Source organism: Tursiops truncatus, chromosome 11 (assembly GCF_011762595.2).
Source record: "Tursiops truncatus isolate mTurTru1 chromosome 11, mTurTru1.mat.Y, whole genome shotgun sequence".
Classification (NCBI taxonomy): Eukaryota; Metazoa; Chordata; class Mammalia; order Artiodactyla; family Delphinidae; genus Tursiops; species Tursiops truncatus.
Window position 1 is genome coordinate 1,876,351 of NC_047044.1, and position 19,353 is coordinate 1,895,703.

Here is a 19,353-nt window from a genome sequence, read left to right on the forward strand (position 1 = left end):
ACTACTCTCCTTTTAATGGCTGAATAATATTCCATTGTACGGCTTGACCCCTCTTGTTTATTCATTCATTAATTCATAGATATTGGGTTCCTTCTGCCATTTGGCTATTATGAATAATGCTGTTAGTCACATTATGAACAAGTTTTTGTGTAGACATATGTTTTCATTACTCTCGGAGACATGCCTAGGCGTGAAATTGCTGGGTCCATAACTCTTGTAACCAGGCTCTTTATATGTAGTGGACGTTATTTCACGACACCACATACTCTTCCAGAACGTTGTTTCCATGCAGTCTGAAATTCTGTAATGCATAAATACCACCTTTTTTTTAATCAATCATTTTTTGGGGACATTTAGACTATTTCTAAGCATTTAGAAAGCATTTAGACTATTTAAGGATTTCAGCAATGAACACACTTGTACTTAAATCATTTCCTGTAGTTATGGTTATTTGTAGAAAAATATCGTAGAACTAGAATTGTTAGGTCAAAATAAAGACACTGGTTTAAGGTCTTGCTATATATTACTAAATGAATTTCCAAATAATGTTATATTAATTTACATTTCTCCAGACAGTACCTGACAGTAACCATTTCAGTCGACCCATAGCAGCCTGGTCATTATTACTGACTCAAGTAACTTGGACAATTACTTAGTTGATAAAAAGTTTTTATTATTTTTTCCATTTGCATTTATTTGCTCTAATGAAGATTAACATGTATATGTCATTTTAACATCTTTTGTGAATCAACTGTTTATATCCTTTGCCAAGTTTTCTCCTGGTGTTTTGTCTTTTTATGATTGATGAGTAAGAACTCTTTTAACTTTGCAATTAATTTCTTTCAATTTTTTGAAATGTAAAAAATACAGAAAGGTATAAATAAGACAGCAACAGGTATTACCAGTCTTTCACCTATAGTATAAATCTTTTTTTTTCAGCTGTTGAATGGATCATGGGACAATTTTTCCATTTGTAATTTTAAATATGCTGTCAATGGGAATATGGGTTTTCATCTTTTGTATCTTTTGATATTTATAACAGCTTTACAGAGGTGTATTAGTCGGAGTTCTCCAGAGAAACACAACCAATGAGAGAGAGAGGCAGAGAGAGAGAGAGAGAGAAAGATTGATTTAAGGAATGGGTCATGCAAGTGTAGAGGCTGGCAAGTCCAGAATTTGCAGGACAAGGCAGGCTGGAGACCCAGGGAAGAGGTGAGGTCACAGCTGGAGTCCAAAGTCCATCCAGGGGCAGAATTCCCTCTTCTTGGGAGACATCAGAGTGTTTTCTCTTAAGGCCTTCAAGTGATTGGATGAGGCCCACCCACGTAACGGAAGGTCATCTATTTTCTCAAAGTCTGCTGTTTTAAATGTTAATCATACCTTAAAAATAACTTCACAGCAATATTTAGACAGGTGTTTGACCAAACAACTGGGGACCATAGTCCAGCCAAGTGGACATGAAATTAACCATCACAAGAGAAGTAATTGTCATACAATAAACAGCATACATTTGGAATGGACATTTTTAATAAATTTTGGCGTGTGTGTGCCTGTGAAAACATCACCACAATCAAGAGAAAGAACGTATTCACATCCATCTCCTGAAACTATTTCCACTGGCCCTTTGCAATTCCTCCATCCCACACCTCCCTGCTCAATCCAACCATGGTTTCTGTCATGATACGTTAGTTTGCATTTCCTAGATACCTATAAAAATGGACTTATATACAGTATATCCTCCTTTTTTTCTGGCTTGTTTCACTCAGTAAAGTTCTTTTGAGATTCATCCGCGTTACCGAAGAGATCAATAAATAGTTCATTCCTTTTTACTGCCGCGTAATGTTCCGTTGCATGGATACAACTGTTTTTCCTGAATTCACCTGTTGATGGACATTTGGGTTGCCTACAGTTTGGGCTGTCACAAATCAAGCTGCTGTGAACATTCAGGTGTAGTTTTTGTATAAGCACATGTTTTCATTTCCTGTGGGTCAATATTGAGGAGTAGAATGGCTGGATCATATCACAGCTACAAACTTAACTTTGTATGAAATGGCGAACTCTTTTCCAACATGATTGTCCCACCTTACATCTGCACCAGCAGTGTATAAGAGTTCCATGTGCTGCATAGTCTCACATCCTGGTGTCTTTTTTATTGGCATCATCCTATTGGGTATAAAGCAGTATCTCATGTGGTTTTAGTTTGCATTTCCCTAATGACTAATAATGTTAAGAATGGGCTTACTTGCATATGGGCAAATAAACATTTCTGTGGAAAGTACCCACAATTTTTTACTGAGTTGTTGGCTTTCTTGATTTTTGATAGTTCTTTATATATTCCAGACACAATCTTTTATCAGACATGTAATTTGCAAATATTTACTCCCAGTCTGTGATTTGCCGTTTCATTCTCTGAACAGTGTCACTTGAAGAGCACAAGTGTTTAATTTTGATGAAGTCCTATACATCAGTTTGCTCTATAAAGTACATATTTGGGTGTCCTATTTAAGAAATTTTTGCTTAGCCCCAGACCAAAAATGTTTCAGACATGTTTTCTTCTAGAACTTTTATAGTTTTAGGTTTTTCATTTAGATCTATGATTCATTTTGAGGTAATTTTGTACATGGTGTGAGTTACACATACAAGCTTATGTTTCTGAATACGAATACTTCAATTGTTCTGGCACCATTTGTTTGAAAGACTGTCCTTTCTCCACTGAATTTTCTCTGCAGCTTTGTGAAAAACTGGCTGACAGCATTTGCGTGGCTCTATTTCTAAACTCCCCACTCTGCACCACTCATCTATTTATCTGTCTTTATGCACTGATTTGATTACTGTAGCTTTACAGAAGGTCTTGAAATGAAATAGTGTTAGCTCTCCATTTTTTTCTTTTAACTTTCCTAGATTATTTGCATTTGCATATGAATTTTAGAATCAGTTTAGGGTGTAATTGTCAACTTAACAGTTTTGAGTCTACTGAGCCATGGACACTGTGTATCTTTCCATTCAGATCTTATTTAATTTCTCTCAGCAATATTTTGTAGTTTTCAGTATACAGGTCTTCCCACCTTTTGCCATATTTATCATATTTTTGGTACAAAATGATATTTTATTAATTTTTAAAATAACTTTTATTTCAATTTTTGATTGTTCCTACTTTACAGAGTTTCATTCGACTTTTTATATTGATCTTATATCCTGCAAACTTGATAAACTCGGGTATCAGATCTATTATCTTTTTGTTGATTCCATCAATTTCCTTCAGAATCCTAACTTCTGTGAATAAAGACAGTTTTACTTCTTCCTTTCTAATCTGGATGGCTTTTATTTCTTTTTCTTACTTTATTGCATTGGCCAGAAATACCAACACAATGTTGAATGTAAGTAGTTGGAATGAACATCATTGTCTTATTTCTGATCTTAGAAGTCAACCTTTCAGTCTTTTCCATCATGCCTGTTGTTAGCTGAAGTCTTTGCACAGGTACTCTTTCAGGTTGAGGAAGTTCCCTTCCATGCCCAGATTTTGGAGGGTTTTGTCAGAAATGGATATTAAATTTTCTAAATATTGTTTCTGTGTTTACTGAGACAATCACATCATCACTTCCTTCAATTACTATTTTAGTTGTGTTTTCATTTCCATTCAGTCCAAAATACTCTCTCATTTCCCTTTTAATTTCTTCTTTGAACCATAAGTTATTTGGAAGGGGGTCATTTAGTCTCTATACATTCAGAAGATTTTCTAGAGATTTTCTTTTATTGATTTCTAATTTAGTTTTGTTGACAAAGAACATAGTTTGCCTGACTTGAGTCCTTTAAAATAATCTGAGACATGTTTTATGCCTAGAATGTGGTCTATCATGGTAAATATTTCATTTGTCCTTGATAAGAATGGAACACTGCTCTTGTTGGGCGGGATGTTGAACAAACTTCTGTCACATTGAGTAAGTTTTCAGCGTTATTCATATCATCTGTATCTTTACTGATCTGTCTACTTGTTCTATCAGTTACTGAGAGTCATCGCAGTCTTTGCCTATAATTGTGGATATCTATTTATCCTTGCAGTTCTATCAGTTTTTACCTCAAGTATCATATTGTGAAATTCTGTAATTAAGTACATGACCACTTAGGATTGTTGTGTCCTCTTGATAAATTGATCCTTCTATCATTACAAAATGGCCATACTTATTCCCAATAATAGTTTGCTATGAAATCTATTCTGCCTGAAATGAACATATCCACCCTATTAATATAGCATATCTTATTACTTTTTACTTATTTGTGTCTTTATTTCGGGGGTGAATTACTTCAAAACAGTACACTGTTGGACCTCCCTTTTCTATCCAGTCTGACAATATCTGCTTTTCAGTGGGCATTTAGATAATTTACGTTTAATGTGAACATTTATTAGTTAGATTTTAAACTACCACACTGGCAGATGTTTTCTATTTTCTCAGCTGTTCTTTTCTTCCCATTTCTCTCTTTTTCTGCCTTCCTATGGAGTAATTGAATATTTTTATGATTCAGTTTTATGTTTTTTTTCAGCTTCAACTCTGTTTTATTATATTAGTGTCTGCTTCTCACATTGTAGCTTTATTACACCACACGGGAGGTATATTATTACACCACTTCATTTACAGTATGAGTAACACACATACCTGCTATTTCTGACGTCCTTATTTGAGTAGATCAGTTCTTCCATTTAGTATTATTTCATTCTGCTCGAAGTACTCCTTTTACCCTATCTTACAGAGCAGATCTGTAATAGATTCTTTCATCTCTTGAATGTCTTAAAAAACATTTATTTCACCTCCATTCTTGAATAATACTTTTTAAGTACAGAGCTCTATGTTTACTGATATTTGCTTATTTATGTGTTTCTTTTAGCACTTCAAAGATGTTTTGTCACTATCTTCCCTCCTACATTGTTTCCAACAAGAAGTCTGTTGTCTTTCTTACATGTGTTCCTCTGTATGTAACGTATATTTGTTTCTGGCCGCTTTAGGGATGTTCTCTTTAACAGTGGTTTTAGCAAACCGATCATTATGTGTCTTGGTGTAGTTTCCTTGTGCTTGGAGTTCTCTGAGCCTCCTGGATTTACACATTCACAGTTTTCCTCAAATTTGCCAATGGTTTAGCCGTGATTTCTTTAAATATCTCTTCTATTCATATTCCTTGAGGATCACCATTACACACCACCTAAAGTTAGCCCACAGCTTGATAATGCTCTAATTTTAAAACTGTTTTCCCTCTGTTTCCTTTCGAATAGTTTCTACTGCTATGTCTTCAAATTCATTAATCTTTTTTCTTAATTTGTAATCTACCATTAATCCCACTGGTGTAATTTTCATCTCAGACATTATAGTTTTATCTCTGGAATTTCCTTTTGGGTCTTTTCAAAATATCTTCCATGTCTCCGCTTAGCTTTGTGACCATATGCCTTACTGTTTCAAAAACTTTTAAAATGCTTTGTCTGCTAGTTCTCACACCTGTGTCAGTTCTGGTGTGGTTTCAATTGATTGATATACCGCCTCCTGATGTCCTCTGTTGAAATGTCCTCTACATAGAAGTCCTGGAGATTTTTAACCGGACAACAGACATTATGAGTTTTCCTTGTCGGGTGCTGGATAGTTTTGTGTTTCTGTGAATATTCTCGAGTTTTGTTCTAGGTTGCAGTGAATTTACTTGGAAGCAGTTTGATCCTTTTGGGTCTCGCTTTTGGAGATTATTTGGGGTGGGGGGCAAGAGCAGTACATAGTCAAGAAGTAATGATTTTCCACTGTTAAGGCAAGTCCCAGATTTTGAGCACTCTACCCATTGCCCCATGAACCTTGACGTTCTGTCTGGGACAAAGTAATAGGAACAAGCACTACTATTGGGCCCTGTGTGAACAATGGGAACCATTACCTCTGATCCTCTTGTGGTTCTTTCTCTGGCCTGAGGCAGTTTCCACCCACATGAACTGGCTAATTCTCAGCTGAGAGGGGGGATGCTCTGTCGATCTTGGGTTCTCTCTCTGGGCAGATCTCTCCTCCTAGGCATTCTGTGGGTGACCTCTAGCCATCCTAGTCCCTCTGTACTCTGGCTCTACATCCTCAGCTCTGAGAACCCGCCCAGTTCCACCTGGGTCCTGCTCCCTGCAGTGCAGCCTGGCAACTCTTTCCAGGCAGTAAGTTGGGACAACCCCAGGCCTCCCTTTGTTTGTTTTGCATCTTCCAGGGGTCACTGTCCTTTGTTGCCTGATGACCAGTATCTTGCAGACCATAGTCTCATATACTTTGTCCACTTTTCGATTGGTTCAGTGGGACGGTATATTCTATCACTGTTAGTCCATCATTTTTGAAAGCAAAACTCTTCCTGTTTGTGTTTTTTATAATTAAGAGTCCTCTACCCTGCAGGATATGTGATAAAGTAGTCATCCTTTCAGTTACTCAGCGCTTAACGCTGTGCTGAGCCCTGGAGAGGGAAGATCTCCAGCACAACCCCTGGCCCCTGGGGAAGAGTCACAGCAGATGTGACAGGCGCTTCAACGGCCAACAGGTGAGCATGGGGGCCAGGCATTGCCATGCCAGCTCGGGGCAGGGTTCTGAGCAAGAGGCAGCAGCTGCTTCCAGAATGGATGAGAAGGTGTCCGCTGAGAGAGAGCACTGAAGGCAGAAGAAGCAGCTGTGCAGACGCCCAGGGACAGACGGATGTCCAGGCAAAGGTACATCCTTTGGCAAGCCTGGAGGTTAGTGTGTGGGGGAAGGAGCAGCGGAACTTGAAGTGAGAGCATCCGTTCGTTCATCGTTAACTGGGGCTCAGTCCTAGAGGCCCCAGTGGCCTTGGGCAGGTGTCCCAACCCACAGTCACACGGGGGTGCCGAAGGGTGTGTTTGCTGGGTGGAGGCCTGAAGGAAGGCCCAAGAGTCAGGGCTGAGGTGTTTCAGGGGCAGCCCTCACCCTGAAGGTCTCCCTAAGCTTGGTGTCAGAAGACAGTTCTCAGCCGTCATCATGACTAGATATTTAATATTTGGCTACAAATAGTTAATAATATTTGGCTACTATTTTGTGAGGTGTGATATGGCTTCTGGTTTTATAATAAATGTGTCATTATTTTGAAGCACCTACTGAATTGATCAGGGCTAATTTAACAGGATACCTGAGATTGAATAGAAAATGCTACAGGGAAAAAAGTAAAGAAGGAGTAAATGCATAAATAAGCAGGGGAAGGGGAGTAGACAGGTCGATGGGTGTTGAAGCTGAATCCAGCCCTGCCCGGCCTGAGGAGCCACCCCCAGCTGCCCTGCTTGTATACCGCCATCCACCACTCAGATCGTGGGGTCGTCATGCTGCACTGGGTAAGTGATGCAGCGTCTCAGGCCCAGAGAGAACAGGCCTGTTAAACGGGCCCGGCATCTCAGAGGGTCCGTGTCCAGCCCTGGGCACGAGGACAAGGGACCCTGAGCGTCTACCCACTGCCCACGGTCCTTTTCTCTGTGGCCAAGGCCTTACAGCATCACCTTTACGCCCTGGACTCTTCCAACCAGCCCCCTGCGGGCACTGGATCACACCCCTGGGCTCGACCCACGTGGCCTTTGTGGTGGGTCATCTCCCAGCCTCGTGTGGGCGGTCAGCACTTCTCGACCACTCTTCTGGCCTTCTTGGAGTTTCATTTTGAACATTTCCAGATGCATGCAGATGGGGACTGTTCCGTGAGCCCCTTCCCATCACGGGGCTCCTGCCCACTTTGATTCATCTTGTCTGTCTAAAGGTCCTTCCTGCACTTTCCAGAAATGGCCCTAGCGCTGAAGCAGGTGGACCCGCTTGCGTCCAGAGGCTCCGCAAGGCTGAGGACATGTCTGCTGGGGGCTCTGGGCACCATCCAGGTGTTGAGGTGTGAAGATGGTGCTAGAAAGCTGCTGGCCTGGCAGGCCCTGCTGCTGACGGGTGGATAGCCTTGCAAGGATTTTCTCCCCCAAATTGCTTTTATTAAGTACTTTTAAACACCAACTTTAAATCTTGAAACAGTTTTAGATTTATAGAAAAATGGTGAGGATAATACAGAGTTCCCGTATACCCAGCACGCATTTCCCCAGCTGTCCACATCTCAGGTTAGTGCAGTGCGTTCGTTACCGTGCTGATACCTTATTTGACACTAAAATCCATGTTCTCTTCAGATCCGCTTCATTTTCACCCGATGCCTTTTGCTTTTCTTATTGTTTGGTCCCAGGACCCCACTGACGTCCCGCGTGACCTTTGGTCATTATGTCTCCTTAGGCTCACTGGGTTGGGACAGTTTCTCAAATCTTCTTTGCCTTTGAAGACCTTGGCAGCTCCTTGAGAAGTGCTGGGGAGGCGTCGTGTAGGTGCCCCATCTATTGGGATTTGTCTAATGCTTTTCTCAGGGTTAGGCGGTCCTGGGTTGTGGGAGGAGGACCACAGAGGCGAAGTGTCCTCGTCACCTCGCATCTGGGCCCACGCTGTCAACCTGGCGGATCGACGTGGTTCTGGCCTCTGCCACTCGGCTCAGGTGGGCTTGTCAGGCTTCCCCTCGTTTTACTCCTCCTTGGAAGGCTGTCATTATGCAAGGCCCGCACTTAAGGGGTGGGCGTTGTGCCCCGGCTCCTTGAGCAGGAAGCGTCTACAAATTATGTGGAATGTTTCTGCCCGAGAGATGTGTCTCTTGTCCTCTTTATTTCCTCAATTATGGATTTGTATTAGCATGGACTCGGGGCTATGTTTTTACACAGGTTAGGAGTTAAAGCTGTGCCTGATTCATTTTGTCGCTGTGGCCACTGGGCGCTCTCTCAGCAGCTCCTGTATCCCTTTGGCATATACCCTCATCGCCGTGGGTGTTATGTCTTTAGCAGATTATTCAGTATTTTCAAGCTATGATTTTATCCATCTGTCCACCGGTCTGTACAACAAAGCATCTATGATAAGTGGAAGACAACCTGGGAGGGGACCCTGTGTCAGGGCAGCCTCAGGAAAATCACAGCTGGTTTGTTGGAGATGGAATTATATTTCCTGCTGGGCTTTTCCCAGCTCTATGGGGTAGAATTGACACATAACACTGTGTGAGTGTAAGGTGTACAACGCAGTGATCGCATGTATGCACATATGGCAGAATGATGATCATGCTAAGATGGGTTAGTATAGAGGTTCCTCAAAATTTAAAAATAGAACTACCTTATGATCCAGCAATCCCGCTTCTGAGTATGTATTGAAAGGAGCTGGAATCAGGATTCTGAAGACATACCTGCACCTTCATGTTCATTGTAGCGTTATTCACGGTAGTCAAGACACAGAGACACTCTAAGTGTCCCCTGGTGGATGGATGGGTAAAGAAGACGTGGTATATAAAGTGATAAAAAGAGACCCCAGCCCCATCACCAGCTTCCAGACCCCCAGCTGCAGGCCTCAGGGCAGGGCTTGAGGACGGTCCCAGCTGACCGCTCTGGGGGTCACCTTCGGGTGAAGGTCTCTGGCACCCAAGCTCCAGGTGATTTCCTCTGGACACTGACTGGGGTGCCCTCCCCTCTCTGTCACAGTTTATTCGTATTATGACGGAGGGAGGGCTATGTTGCCAGTTTCACCCTGTTCCTCAGAGCCCTGCAGGTTCAGGGTAGGGCCTCGGATCCCACGGAAGGAGAAGGTGGGATGGATTTGACCAGCCGGGGTTCCCACTATCACGTCAACAGGGGCAGCTTCTGTTGCTTTGAGCCTTGAGTTGCCCTGAGATGCCACTTGAAGAAAACTCCAAAGCCACAGCTCTGAGTGTCTCTCGGAGGCCTCAGTCCCCCTGCAGTGGCTATCCGTCCCCTTGCTGCCCAGCCCTGGCCCCTGCTTCTGGTGGCATCACCCCAATGGCATTCTCCCGCAGGGAACTGCCCCCATGTCTTTGCCTGTGTGTTTGGGATGGGCTGGTCCATCCCCTCACCCCAAATTGGCAGGATTCCCCCCAAACCAGTGATCAGTTCCTGTACCAGCCAGTTCTAGGGCTTTTGCAGAAATGACTGGGAAAGAAATTGTTCACAGCGGCCTCCACACGTGGGACAAACGCCTGGGGCTGTTGAGAGGCACTGCGTGGAGAGGCCCTGTCCCCAGGACTGTGTCACGCAGAACCCAAGGTGGGGGCATGGAGGGACCACAGGGGACGTTGCTCACCCCTTGGTCTCCAAAGCCAGACTCAGCTCAGAAGGAGCACCGTGCATCCTTTCTCTTTTTTTCAGCTGTGCAAATACACACGCTCCTTCAGGATGCAGTGGGTTTGAAAGAGGTCGCCCACTTCCAGTGAAAGATTCCTGCCATGAGAGGCATGCCCGCTGAGACCCAAGCCTGGAGAAAGCCGGCTTCATCCCGCCTGCCCGCCCTCCACGGGGAGGACGCATCCGGAGACCCCGCTCCCCGAAGACCCCCCCTCACGCCCGCCCGGCCTGGAACATATTCTCAGGAGGCTGTTTCACTTCTTGGACTTTGAGACCAAGAGATTAATGGGCTGAAGTTTTTTTTTCAGGGGCGCTGCCTTTTGAATGGTCCTGTAGTTAAGATGCTAATGACTGTTTATAAAACCTTCTCCTTCTGAGCCCAACTACTTTCTGAATAACAAGGACTGTCCTCTTTGTTATGGTGGAAAGCAGCATTGAGAGCAGAATCCTTCATTAAATCACTGTTTGCATCTTCTTTTCCTTACATGAAAAAGGAATTTACTAATGCTCATTAATTTTTTGTGGTGTGAATAAATTGTAGGGAATTCTTCTCCCCACAGCCCGTTTCCTTTGTGAGTGAGGACAAACACCTTCATTCCTGGCTGGGCTGTTGGACAGTGGCCCTAAGAGAACAGCTTCTTAATCAAAGTCTTAAAAAAAGACGCTTCGCCAACCTCATTCAGAAAAACATTGTGTGAGTTTGCGGGGTTGGAGCGAGGTCAGCCTACGGTCGCAGCTCCGGGGCTGGAAGCAAAACTCCCTGGTGGCCCTGCCAGCCCAGGACCGGCTGACCCTGAAAGTGCAGGTCCCTCCTCGCCCGCGGACCCAGGGCCCACATCCTGCTCATTCTAGGGACAGGCCTGAGGCTGAGCGGCCTGTGAAGGTGACCCATGAGCCCCAGGCGGGCCTAGGCCCTGCGCCAGGCTCCCTTCTCCATCCCTCCGTCCTGAAGTGGCTGCCACGTCTCCTTAGATTCAAAGCAGCTATGCTCCTTCCCAAGTCCTTTCCTCCGGCTGCTTCCAACCCAAGCCCCACATCGGGGAGGGAGTGCATGAACGAACAGGCATCTGGACGGTTGTATTTGCCCATCAAAAGTTCAGTGACCAGCATGGGCAGAGCCGGACAAAACTTCCCTGGGGCTGCTCTGTGTGCTCTGGTCCCTAACCCGCCACCCCCCCAAAAAATGTGTTTTCTTGTGGCTCTGGAGCCAGAAGCCATAAATCAAGTTGTCTGCAGGGCCATGCTCCCTCCGACGGCTCCAGCGGAGGGTCCTCCAGCTCCTGAAGGCCGGGGGCTCCTTGGCTTGTGGCCACATCCCCCTTCCCTGCCCTCGTTGTCACGTGGCCCCTCCTCGGAGTCTGCGTCTTCTCTTCTTCTGCATCTTAGTCTTTTATAAGGACACTGTCATTGGATTTAGGGCCCCCTGAGTAATCCAGGATGATCCCATCTTGAGGTCCTTAGGTACATCTGCAAAGTTGCTTTTTCCAAATAGGGTCACCTGCACAGGCCTGGGATTAGGACGTAGGGGCCCCCATTCAACCCACTCAGCCGCTTTTATCTGTAATAGATTTTCTCCATCTGCTTTTCCAGACCGTGGTGTTTATTGCCCACCCCTGACAGCCTAGCAGTGCCACCCTGAAGGGCCCCCATTTGCTGCAGCTGCGGCCAGTCTCCTGCCGACTCAGCCCTCCCTCCTGCCCACCCCTCCCCCGTGCCCACCACCACGCTCTCTTGTGACTCAGGGTTTGTTGTCAGACAAAATGGTTTCACCATGAGCTGTGGAAACTCAAAGTCTTCACCTCACCTCTCTCAGTTCAGCTTTCGTCTCTGAGCAGTTGGTCACTACGACATCCTCGTAGGGCTTTAAGAGGCTAGATGAAATGCATCGCAAGGCACGTGCACAGCCCCGGGCTCCATCAACGTGTGCGAGAAGGGTGAATAACCGAGGTAAGGCGTGTGCGGTGGGGGGGCGGCAGCTGTCAGAGCGTCTGGCTGGGCCATTTGGCTGGTGCAGGGCACACATCAAAGCTGGAATAAAACAGTGGACCTTACACGGCATCTCGGAGCCCTGGAGCTGCCCCAGGTGCATTGACCTCACTCTAAGGTAAAGCTGTCCCCATCCGCTGAATTTCTATTAGCCATGATCACATTATGGTTGGGTCAAAAGAAACAAACAAAAAATCCTTGACGTATATTAACATTTGATACCTAAAATAAGATTGTACCTTAAGAAAGTAAAACTAGTTACATTCAGTATGTTAAGTCAGCAAAGAACAGAGATAGATGAACAGAATATTGGTACACAGGCCAGCTTCCTAACACATCACGTTGGAAACACCCACACTTGAAACCTGTCTGCTGGTCCCTGGATCGGGGATGTCCTATGGTTGACATGGTGACTTAAAGTAGCCAACCGACAAAACCACAGAAGCAGAGTGGGACCCCGTGAACAAGGAGCCATAGGGTCTCCTGCAGAGGACTGCGTGGACATCAGCGGCCAGCCCCCATCCCCAGGGTACCTGAGCCCTGCACCTGCAGACACCTGGGTGTGCACCTGGGGCAGGAGCCCACACTGATGGACATCAGGTGCGGCCTCCGCCCTCCCCTCCGGGGGAACTGTGACACAGAGGAAGGGGCAGGGGTTCTGGTACGCCTGGAAGGGTGTGTTTATCCCTCAGGTCCCGCAGTGCCCACCCCGCAGCCTGTGGGAAATGCTGCAGGGGTTGACCAGCAGGCCTGACATCAGCCCTGGTCCTGTGGGTCCCAGGGAGGGCAGAGGGGGTGAGGCTTCTGACCAAGTTGCCTCCTGGGATCGTTGTCTGAAATGTACAAAGTGGAATCCTAATTTTGCCCACAGGCAGAAACAGAAGGCTTTTATCATCGTTGTGATTATGAAAGGTAGAGTTTCTTATCCTCTCATCGGATCAATGCCTGGAGACCTCTGCCCTCTACAACCCCGTGGGTCTCACCTCCTCCAGGATGGCCTCCTACCACCTCCTGTGCGTCCATCTCACCCTGGGTTCCCTGTTCCCAGGCTGATGGTCCCCAGTGGGACCCGGTGCTGCTGTCTCTCTCTTGGGCATGGGACCGCACTGCCCCCTCCATGGCCTCTGCACACACCGAGTGCTGGAAGTGCCCAACAGTGACGCTTCTTAGAACTCTGTGGCTTCACCTCCTGCTTTGTTCAGAAAGCTTTCCCCCTCTTTCAAAGGCTAATGTTTTATTTACCCTTTTTATTTTCGTTATATATACTAGGATTCTTTTAATTGGGATCCCGTTAGCCTGTAGACATTGACCTATTTCTTGCAGTTAAAAAAAAAATCACCCAGTCATTAAATACAATTATTACTTCACTCTTCTCTCTCTTCAATCTACCCAACTATTACATGCTCTTGATTACTGTAATATTAGCCACAATAAAAATCAGAGAAATTTACCCAGAATCCTATAACACCTACAAATTAAGGGTCTTCTTTTTTTTCTAAGCTCTCTCTCAGGCTCTGTCCATATGCCTGTATAATTCTTGTTATTATACAAGAATATATATATTCTTGTATAATATATATTATACATATATATAGTATATATATGTATACATATATAATGTATATATAATATATATATTATATATTATATAATATATATTATATATAATATATAATATATATTATATATAATATATATTATATATAATATATATAATAGATTATATATATTATATATAATATATAATATATAAATATAATATATATTATATATAATATAATATATATTATATATAATATAATATATATTATATATAATATATATTATATATATAATGTATATATAATGTATACATTATATATGTATATATTATACATATATATATTCATTTTGTACTAAATCTGTATTTTTTTCTACTTCATTCTACAAAAATAACCATTATTTTTGCTTTATAGTCTTTACAATGTGTTTTTGCTCGAAAAATTCTAAATAAAAGACAAAAATATAAATAATTTAAAATCCTATCACTTAACAGCAACCACAAGGATTTCCTGTCAGGACAGGGCAGCGAGTTTGTATTGCAACAACTCCCTTTGCTCTGCACTCATAGAAATGATGAACCACGTGTGAACAGAGAAAATGCAGACAGTGTCAGGCTCTGAAACCAGGAGACGCGCCTCTATGAGTTTCATTTCAAGAGGTGGGGGGCAGGGAGGGGAGGGGAGAGTGTGACTGTTGAGTGGGGTGAACGAGGGTCACTTATCTCTGGGTCCACACAAGGAGGACAAGGTTTGACACCTCTGTATAATGGAGACCAGAATATCAGACTGGAGATGAGTCGGGCTGTAGCCAAGGGGTGGAAGGAGCCCCATGAAATAAGACTGCAAATAGCTTTTGCTCTAAGATCCAAGGACCCTAATTTGAAGGGAGCTGCAGGCCTGGGGAGATGAGAGGAAACAGACATAACCGTGTGGCTGGGATCTGAGCCTGGTACCCGCTGGCATCACGGATGGGCCTGCCTTGTCTCCAGCATCCCTGCCAGCCCGCACACGATCCTGTGTAAGACCTGGATCTGGATGTACCTCAGGTGGAGTGGAGGCACGGTCCTCAGGTGGGGGAGGTGAGAGCAGGGAGAAGGAGGCAGGAGAGACACAGGAACAAAGGGAAAACCGCCCCAAACTCCACCCATCAGATCTGACTTGGAAACCCAAACTGAGAAAGGCCTACAAAAGTATAAGTCTGAGAAATAGAACTAAGGAAATAAACTCCTGCCATAGAAATGGGCTGTAGGTGAAAATCATTCAGACCTTCACAGAGAGATGAACAGAAGCGTCAAAACAAGTATGTTGAAGGTGTTTACAGAGATAATTGAAGGTACAGTTTCAATCACAAAAAAAATAAAAAACAAGGAGAAAACAGAGAAAACGCTAGCAGAACTGATTTTTGTGAAAAATAACTAGCTGGAGACCTTAAATATTGATTAAAAGCGAGTCATTAAAATAAACTTTATACTCTGTAGCTTGTCTTTTCATTTTGTTTATGGTTTCCTTTGCTGTGCAAAATCTTATAAGTTTGATTAGGTCCCATTTGTTTATTTTTGGTTTTGTTTCTATTGCCTTGGGAGACTGACCTAATAAAACATTGGTATGATTTATGTCAGAGAATGTTTTACCTATGTTCTCTTCTAGGAGTTTTATGGTGTCATGTCTTATGTTTAAGTCTATAAGCCATTTTGATTTTATTTTTGTGTAAGGTGAGAGGGTGTATTCTAACTTCATTGCTTTACATGGGGCTGTTCAGCTTTCCCAACACCATTTGCGGAAGAGACTGTCTTTTCCCATTGCATATTCAAAGAAGATGTGGTACATACAACAGAATACTACTCAGCCATAAAAAAGAATGAAATAATGTCATTTGTAGCAACATGAATGCAACTAGAGATTATCATACTAAGTGAAGTAAGTCAGAAAGAGAAAGACAAATACCATATGATAGCACTCATATGTAGAATCTAAAATATGACACAAATGAACACATTTATGAAACAAAATCAGGGACATGGAGAATGGACTTGTGGTTACCAAGGAGGAGGGGGGTGGGAGAGGGTAGTAGGGGGATTTGGGGATTAGCAGATGCAAACGGGTATATATAGAATAGATAAACAACAAGGTCCTACTGTATAGCACAGGGAACTATGTTCAGTATCCTTTGATAAACCATACTGGAAAAGAATATGGAAAAGAATGTGTATATATATATGCATGACTGAGTCACTTTGCTGTAGAGCAGTAATTAACACAACATTGTAATTCAGCTATACTTCAATAAAAAATAAACTTAAAAAAAAGAAAATGAAAAAATAAACTTTATAAAAAAGGAAGACGTGTGTTGATCTCTAGCCTGCTTGAATGCTGTCAAAATGAGAAGTACTGAATTGGAAGGTAGCACAAAGGAAGTCATCGAAAATACAAAATCCAGACACGTGCTGAAATGAGCCTGTTTCAGCTTTAGATTAGATGCATGACAGCAAATGCTTCATTTCAAAGTGAGACCACCACACAGGGATTTCAAAGTTAATGGTCGAGAACTAATGGAATCATTCTTAAAAGCATCACCAACCTCAAGGTTGCAGAAGGTCAGGGAAGTGGAGGTTCAGGAGGGCTTTTGAGAATTTTTGAAGAGACCCATCTGTATCTCAAAATTCCCAAAGTGACTACTGCCCACTTTGCTAAGGGATTAAAGTTTAAAAACTTCATCACAAGAGACTCAGAAAAAGGTACTGAAAAAGCCAATATCCATTCTGGATGAAAAATGACTTGTCAACTTGGAATTGAAAGTAAACTCTTAGCCTGAAGGGCATATATCAGAAATATAAACAAGAATCATACTTAGTGACAACATTTTAAAAACATTCCTTTTGAATTCGGGAACAAGACGAGGAGCCAGTTCTCACTGCTTCTCTTCAAATTTTCACTGAATTCAAACCAATGCAATTAGACAAGAAAAACATTGAATTCAGAAATGATAAAAATTGTACAATTATGTCTGTTTGCAGAAGATATGATTTTATACCTCAAAGAAACAAAACAATCAAATAAACAAAACTACCAAGAAGGTGTCAGGATATGTGATTTTACAAAATTTCAGTTGCTTTCCAAAACAATAATAAAAAACATAAAAGAAAAAGTTCCCATTTATCTCCCCTCATAACACTATAAGGTGACAAAGAGTTACCAGGCCTCTATATAGATTATAAACTTCAAAGGACAAAAATATAGATCTGAATAAATGGCTAGATATGTTTATGAGCTGGAAGTCTTAGTGGTGTACACAGGTCAATTCTCCTTCAACTAGTCTTTAAAGTTAATGTAATTCCCATCAAAATTCCAGTAGTATTTTTCACAGAGCATGACAAGTTTGTTATTATATATTGGAGAAGGACAGACAATAATGGAGTTAATTGTGAAAAAAAAGACGAAGGGCTTACCCTACCATGTTTTAGAACATATTGGATGGCTGTAGAATTAAGACAATATACTGAGAGTCCTGTGACAGACAAATAAACCAATGGAAGGCAATAACCCAGGATAGACCCAAGTACACGGAATCAATATACGGCAGGGCTGAGACAGCCTCAATGAGAAAAAGATAGATTTTTTTTCAATACATGGGCAATTGCTTATCAATATGGAAAAAGTATCATTATTTCATATCATATTCAAAAATTATATCCAGGTGGACTGAATACTAAGTATTAAAAAGCAAACTTTAAAATACTTTAGATCTCTTTTGATAAGCAACATAATGGATGAAATATCCTGTTATAATAGCCCTCAGAATGGGGAATAAAGTGCAAAATACATGCATTTAAATTCTTGTCTCTACTCAAAGGTAGCAATAAAAATCTTCAGGAATAAAAAAATAACAGGAAAGTACAAAACCAGGCTCTAAAGAGATCGGTGACCCATATAGGCATATCCCAGCTATAATAACGTGGAGTTTGCGTGTCTGACGGTGGCACAGAGAGGACCCAAAATAAGGAGGCAAATATGTGTCCTTGTCTGTGGTTGGGACGTGCTCAGTGAGGGAGGAGTCTGGAGATGAATTTTCCCTGAAGAAGAGAAGAAACAGACACTTGTATCAACTCTGTTTCTTGGTAGAGGAAAAATGTAGATTCCTTTCCTCTTGGTAGAGGAAAAATGTAGATCCCTTTGAAGATCCATACATCTCAAAGCTCTGTGGAAGGTTTATGGCTTGAATACACACCTTCTGTAGAGCCCTACAACACTGTAGTTGATACTTCGCTTTTAAACATGGTCCCAGGTTCAGAGGGCTCAAAGGTCCTGGCGGAATAAAACGCAATATTCTCTGTAATTATACACCCACAAACCCAACCTCAGGGCCTGCCCAGCGAATGGCCCATTGAAAACACCATAAACACACAAATACACAGGATACTGCCAGGTAGGGAAACACACACAGCAGCAACACCACCCCACAGAGATGTCAGATTTGGCGGATCGGCAGGTGTAGATTATAAATACATATGCGTCACATGTTTCAGTGGAAGAGGGAACATAAAACATGGACAGGGAACGAAACACTATTAAACATGGGAGCTTAGTAATCAAACAAGCAAACAAACAAAAACTAGTTAATCCCTGGAAATGAAAAATGTCGTAACTAAAATGAAAAGCCGTATGCACAGGTGATATATCAGAGAGCTTGAAAAGGAGTTGCAGCATCAAAAGAGAGTGCAAATCAGATGTGACGTGACGTTGGGGAACTTGGATCCCCCTGACAGATGAGAACTTGTTTCTCAGTCGTGGAGGAGGGAACACATTCACACACTCAGAGACAGAATGAGCAGGAGATCGCAGGTCGAGAGCCCTGGGGAAATGTGATGAAGCCTTTGAATAGCATGTCAAATTTCAGCTATGTTCCTGCTCTGAAAAAAAGGAAAAGGTTTCTCACTGTACCCTTATAACATTTGTTTAGAAGAATTATTCTTGAAAACCCACAGTCAACATTTGAATCGTTCATTGTTCCTTTGGAAAATGAGGACATAGTTGCCTTATAAACTTTATTGTGTAAAATATAAGATAAAATTGTATTCCTAGTTTATACATATTCTTAAACCCAAATTCAACTTTAAAATAATCTGCTGTGATATTCCAGGTTGTATTTAGGTTTTCTTTAAGTGAGGGGTCCTTTTTCAGGACTAGTGTTTCTTGGACATGTGGGTTGCCTGCACTGACCAATACCCTCCCCAAGGCAGCGCCAATTCAATTCACATTTCCACCCCCAGGGTGTGAGAGTTCCTGTGACTTGCAATCAGATGGGTGAAAAATGGTGGGATTTTTCCTTATTTTTATTTGAATTCTGTTAAGTGTGAATAACGCTGAGCATCTTTTCATGTGTTCAATGGACACTTGTATTTCTTTTATCTGAAAACTATCTCTTTTGGTTCTTTGCCTGGTTTTCTTTTGAGTACTTCATGTTGTACTTTGGACTTATACACACATTGTAAATTAAGACACGACCATGTGTTGGCCATATGTATTGAAAAACATTTCCCTCTCTATTATCTGTGTTCTGTCATTGTTTCTGACATTTTTAATCTTGAAAAAAATTTGCCTTTCTATATAGTTAAAATAAAGAAGGCTCTCCTTTCTCCACTGCAC